The following is a 6,301-nucleotide window of genomic DNA, read 5'->3' as shown; positions in this document are numbered from 1 at the left end:
GAGTGAAATGACCTGCATGTTTGTACAAGAAAATTGGTGACACCTTTTCACATGACTGGGCAGGATTTTAACTCTTGTATGATTCATCCTTGATCGTAAAGACTGAAGACATCCTGAACATAAATGAGATATATATTGTATGATATATACAGGGTCAGTCACTGTCCCTTTGGTGGAATTGTAAACATTAAGAAGAGGACACAATTCATTTAGAGCACTAGAGGGGGTCCTATTTGTAGGGAACACGTTGAAAATTTTCAAGCAGAAACAGGAAAATAATTCAGAAAAAAACACAAAACACTCCATGTCATTCTTCACCCCTCAAACATGGATATCATATTGCAAACTTCAATGAGTAGATGTGTACCATGAAAAATATTTTGTGTAACAATAACATTTATGGCTCTTTTTGTTTCATTATATGTAAGGTCATCTGTTACATGTTAGATCAAACTATTTACCACAAATATATTTCATAGTAGACCCTGTTGGACATATGGATTTGATAGATAGTTTTTTCCAGGGGCTGTGGTAGGCATGTGGACACACTGCTTAATAGAAGAATGAAGTGCATAAAACCAGGAGACCGCTTATAAAAACTATAATATGTTCAAATCTATATTATCAAGTAGTGTGGTAAAGGTAGTGCTATAGAAAATAGTGATGTCCATGGAAGTGAAAACTGTCCACTGAGCTGGTCCCTTACAACAAAATTATGTAAATGACCTCAGTATCAAAGTGTAGTTTAGTACATACAAGTAGTATAATTCATGAAACTTTTTAAATAAAAGGACAAAAATATTACTTGGAATGATATATGTCACAAGAGAATAAATTATTCTAATGTAGTTTGTGTTAACCCATGAGATACATGAGAATGTCTAATACATATGGTGCAAAGATTGTATTGACTTGTGACAGAACTTCTTGCTCTGAAGATTTGAACGTTCATGGGCACTTCTTCAGCCACGCACATTTGGCCCTTGAAAAGTCTAATTGCCAAGGAATCTTTCCAGGCCCCTCTTTATGTCCTTGTTCCTGAGACTGTAGATGAAGGGGTTCAGCATGTGTGTGACCACAGTGTACATCCCTGAGGCTGTTGCACTTGACTGTGGGTGGCAGGTACCAGACGATCCAAGATACACGCCTAGGCATGTACCATAAAATAAGGAGACAACTGAGAGGTGAGAGGTACAGGTGGAAAATGCTTTATACTTCCCTTGAGCTGAGAGGATTGCACATATGGAAGACACTATCTTACAGGAAGAATAAAGGACCACAGTAAGGGGACCACCACCCAGCAGCACTGCCCCAAGGTACATCACCATGTCATTAGGAAAAGTGTCAGAACAGGCAAGTTGGACCACCTGTTTGAGTTCACAGAAAAAGTGGGGGATTTCCAAGTCTGAGCAGAAGGACAGCCTCAACAACATTAAGCTTTCTAACAAAGAATTCATAATAGTAATGACCCAGGACACCAGAACCAGCAGTCCACAGAGGTTGGAGTTCATGATGACCATATAGTGCAGGGGGTAACAGATGGCCACATATCTGTCATAGGCCATGAAGTAAGGATGAAGTCATCCAACCCTCCAAACATTATGGAAAAATATATCTGGGTGATGCAGCCTGCATAGGTGATAGCTTTACTCTGTGTCTGTACGTTCACCAGCATCTTTGGGATAGTGGTAGAAGTGAAACAGATGTCAGCCAAGGACAGGTTGGAGAGGAAGAAGTACATGGGTGTGTGGAGGTGGGAGTCTGAGCTGACGGCCAGGATGATGAGCAGGTTTCCCAGCACAGTGATCAGGTACATACAGAGGAAGAGCCCAAATAGAAGGCGCTCTAGTCCAGGTGTCTCTGAAAATCCCAGGAGAAGAAATTCTGAGACTTGTGTTACATTGCCTGGTTCCATGTGGCGCAGGTGACTGCCACAATATAGAAGCAAATGATAACTAATTTTCATATTAGCAAGCATTAGTAACTGAAGAAAATACAACATTTATATTTTAGAATCCAAAAAATAATTTCCATATTTGGTGTAGGATCTGTTTCCTGTTACGGCATGTCCTATGCCATTGCTCATTAGAATTTCTTTTTCTACCATGTACCCAATCTTTAAACACAATGTATATTGATGTTTAATTTAGGATGTAGTTCAAGCATTTGAGGAATATACTCGTATATTCACTTTAGACCATGTTCCAGGCAGTGTTCAGAGTACAGGCTGATGAAAAACAAGTCTATACAAACCAATCATCGACAAAGAATATGAGCAAATAAATACAATAATACAACATAACCAGCGGGGCACATGTTACATAAAAGGTAAATCACATTAAATGCAGAAAGTTGATAGAGGTTGTTCTTTTGTCAAGACTTCCAACAGGCAACACGCTAACAGGTACCTCAAAGACTAAACGGGAGTCTAAAGGGAGCAAGTGTTTTCGAGGCAGCAGGAACAGACAGTGCAAAGGCCCTGAGAAATATGGTAGTTTTAGAAAATCCAGGCTCACACTGACCGTGTGTGTCAGGGGCAGGAGAGATGGTGTTAGATGATATTAGGAAACACGGGGGCCTGTATGCTGCTGTTGAAATTTCAAGTCACAGAGAGTCCCTTTTGCACACTATGAAAATCTTGCGCTTTATTCATCTGATTGGAAAAGCATCCTGTGAACTGAAAAGAACTTCCTCCTCAATCCCTTCTCTTGATGGAGTTCTGGCCCCTGTGTGATACGTCACCTTGGAACGCATGGGTCCAGGTAGCACTGCTCTGAGCACTGCTCTGGGTTTACGAGGCAGGTGCACACACACAGCAGGTTTCCGCATGGGTGTGGTCCCCATGTTTGTCCCACTCACTATTTAGGCTTTGACTACATACAACTCAGCTGTGCAGATCAAATATCTTTTCCAAAAAGAATTTAGGCATACTACCTCAATACTGCTATGGTAAGTGCACAAATAAGCTTGGGGTTCCATACTGAAATGTCCATTTTATGCCCTGTGTTTAAAAAAACATAAATGTAGTGGGAGAAAAAAGAATAAAATGGACATGAGGTAGAAATATGTCTATTGAAAATAAGTTCAGGTGATCTCTGAGATATGATGAGGAAGAAATGTATTTGAATTCTGGCAGCTTTCAAACCCTAACTCCAACCCTTGATGTCAAGCAAAAATAATGATGGACTAAAGATGTATTTATCCAAATCACAAAGGTAGTTATCTATATATGGTGTGGAAACACCTTGCAGATTGACTACCTAGTAAAATGTGACCAACAAAACAAACTATATTTTAGAAAAGGTATTCTTTTTAATATCAAGCAGTACAAGACTGGCTTTTCCTGTGCCTATTCTATAGTTATTTGGCCAATGGGTTTTTATAAGGTTAAATTGCAGATGAGACAAACCCTTCCCTCACTTTTCTCATGTGTCCCCTTTCTTTTTCTTGGACTTAGGATTTGGACCTCATATTTGACAAATCAGTAAGCACTAATTCTGGTTCTGGTCTCCATCCAACACGCAAAGACCTCCCCAGGATGTGAGCAATAAACCCTGCACACACCATGACAATCCATCCTTTTACAGTGAGGAACTTTCTTCATGTGAGTTAAGCTCAATCACATTATCATGAAAACATTTCTTTCACTGTACTCTGCCTTCACCATCACAATAGGGTGGGGGAGAGTGGTGGTGGGGGGGAAATGGAGACAACTGTACTGTAACAACAATGAAAAGTAGTGTGGGCAGTTGTGCCTGTTTTATAAATGGTAGGTAGAAAATAGACAAAGGGGGCATGAGAATAATACAGGAAATGTCGAAGGCAAACAACTTTTATATGTATGACCCATGGACATGTGCAAAAGCAGCGGAATGTGGACAGGAGGGATTGTGCCGGGGGGAGGGGTGCAAAAAGGGGAATGTGGGGAACCTGCAATAGCAGAATCAATAAAATATATTTAAAAAATAGTGTGGAGATACAATAAAAAATAAATAAAAATCAAAACAGAAATTGATAATTGAAAAAATAAATAAGTAAAATCTGCTAAATTAAAAACAACAAAAAAACAATAGCAGATCTGAACAAGCAGGGCTTCACCTGCTTTGCTCACCTCTGTACTTTCGTGGATGTTGTGAATACCTGTGCACTTACACAGGAACCCGTTGAAGTGAAAGTGAAGTAATGAAAGAAATGAAAGGAATGAAAGGAATGAAAGTGAAGTAATGAAAGGAGAATAAAACCTGGTTGAACACAATGATTTAACAACTGTGTTAAAGAAAATGAGGGGAGCATCAAAAAGTAATGAAAACAAGATATAAAAACCAATGTACATTTGTAATTAAATTGGCAAAGGCATAGACACAGAAGGTAATGTATGATGTTCCCAGACATAGTGGCAAAGCAGAGGCTCAGTGTTATTTGTAGGATGAATCAGGAATTAGTCCTCAGTATATAAGTATATTTAACTCATGGTAACGTTGTATTTCTATATGTTTTGAAAGGTTGGATTGTTGAATAAAAGCTGGAAAAATAAACATCCACCTGCAAGAAAGTGAAGTTGATCTCCTACCTCTGTCTGTTACATAAAATCTGGGGGATTCCCCACTCACTGGAAGAGTAACCAGTCCTTTTACGTGAACAGAATGAAAACTACATATTAATATTGATGGGTGGCCCACACCACCCTAATCAAGTCAGAGACTCAGGAGTAAAAAGACAGACATATTTAACAAATAAAATGCAAAACATTTTTATGGCCAAACATCCCGTAAGTCAATTGAGAAATAATAATTTTTATTTATTTTTATTTTTACCTTCTTAATGTTTATTGATTTATTGGGGTGACATTGGGTAATAAAATTATGTAGGTTTCAGCTGTACAACTATCTAATACCTCACCTATATTTTGTATTGTGTGTTCAGTTCCCCAAGTCAAGTCTCCTTCTGTCAACACTTATCCCCCATTCACCCTCTTCTACATCCAACCACCATAAATTTAAAAGTCATCTCAAAGCCTCACATGAAAAATTAGTAAACATATAGTAATATTCAAATCATTAAAAAACATCAAGTATGAATCCTTGATGAAAATCAGAAAAAGTTTAAGCAAACAACAAAAGAGTTCTTTCACACCTGTCAGCCTGGAGAAAAACTGAGAAAAATGTCACATTGACTGGGATGTAGACTTTTAAACAGGTAGCAAAGGGGTGCTCTGTATTTTCCTGGCAGAACTGTCGAGTGTTACAGCATTGGGAAAACAGACTGCAGGCAGCTGCACACACTACCAGCACCTGTGTCTCTAACACAGGGCTCCTCAGTCTCTGCAGGAAGGACATTCTGGGCCAGATCTTTGTCTGAGGTGTGGTCTCTCCTGGCCATGGCAGCAGGTTTAGAGCAACCTGGACTTTACTGACACCTCCCATGTGACAGCCAAAAATGTCTCCAAAGATTGCTCTGTGTTGCCTAGGGAAACAGTGTATTTCCTCTGGTGGAGAACCATAGTTTTAACGTAACAATCTCAAAATATTTTCATATATTGTTATAATAGCAATGTAATGAGAAAGTGTACCTTAGATTTCAAGTGCGACTAGCACAGCCACACCTGAGAATATTATGTAGACATGGAAATAATGAATCAGCATCTTACACCCTCTTTGACTGGAGGGAAGACTGTAGGTATTGTTGAGTAGGCAGGAAGAGTGGACACATAGAGAAAAAAAAACCCTAAACTATACAACACATAAAGAGCATTTCTAATGGGCCAGGATGCTGTTCATGCATCTGTACAAAAGCACATGAGTGTGTATGTGAGCATAACATAGGAAGACAAGATTTAAAAACAGAAACGAAGACCTTATGGAATACAGATTAGCAGCAGGAATGTAATTAGGTTAAGTATACTGATTCCAAACTATTATATGAAAAATAATTAGGTGAGAATCAAATTAATTCATATTAAGAGAGAAAATAATAACAATATCAACATGGGCCACTGATCCCAGATTAAATTGTCATAGAGTTGGAAATAAAAGAATGTTATAAAGAGGTTTATAAAGTCAGGGATAAAGCAGTATCTAGGTCATAATTTCTTCTTATATAGAGATATATGGATTCAAATCTGCTTATGGTAGGTACAGGTAATCTTCAGTGAAATCTTTATAAAGAGTGCTTTCCACTTTAACAGGAATCTAATCAACAAAACACAGAAGCAAGCCAAACATAACCAAAGACACTGAAATTGAGAACAGGCTAACAGAGACCAGAGCAGAGAGGGGAGGGGATTAAAGAGGAAAAAGGTGAA

The 6,301-nt window shown here is 38.6% G+C and overlaps 1 pseudogene; it reads right to left on the bottom strand.

Moving 5' to 3' along the window:
- Positions 1 to 992: 992 nt before the first annotated feature.
- Positions 993 to 1,915, bottom strand: LOC112301432 (olfactory receptor 7A5-like; annotated as a pseudogene).
- Between the last annotated feature and the right edge of the window lie 4,386 nt (positions 1,916 to 6,301).

Source organism: Desmodus rotundus, chromosome 9 (assembly GCF_022682495.2).
Source record: "Desmodus rotundus isolate HL8 chromosome 9, HLdesRot8A.1, whole genome shotgun sequence".
In the NCBI taxonomy this organism is placed as follows: domain Eukaryota; kingdom Metazoa; phylum Chordata; class Mammalia; order Chiroptera; family Phyllostomidae; genus Desmodus; species Desmodus rotundus.
This window is presented reverse-complemented; position numbering and strand designations above follow the sequence as displayed.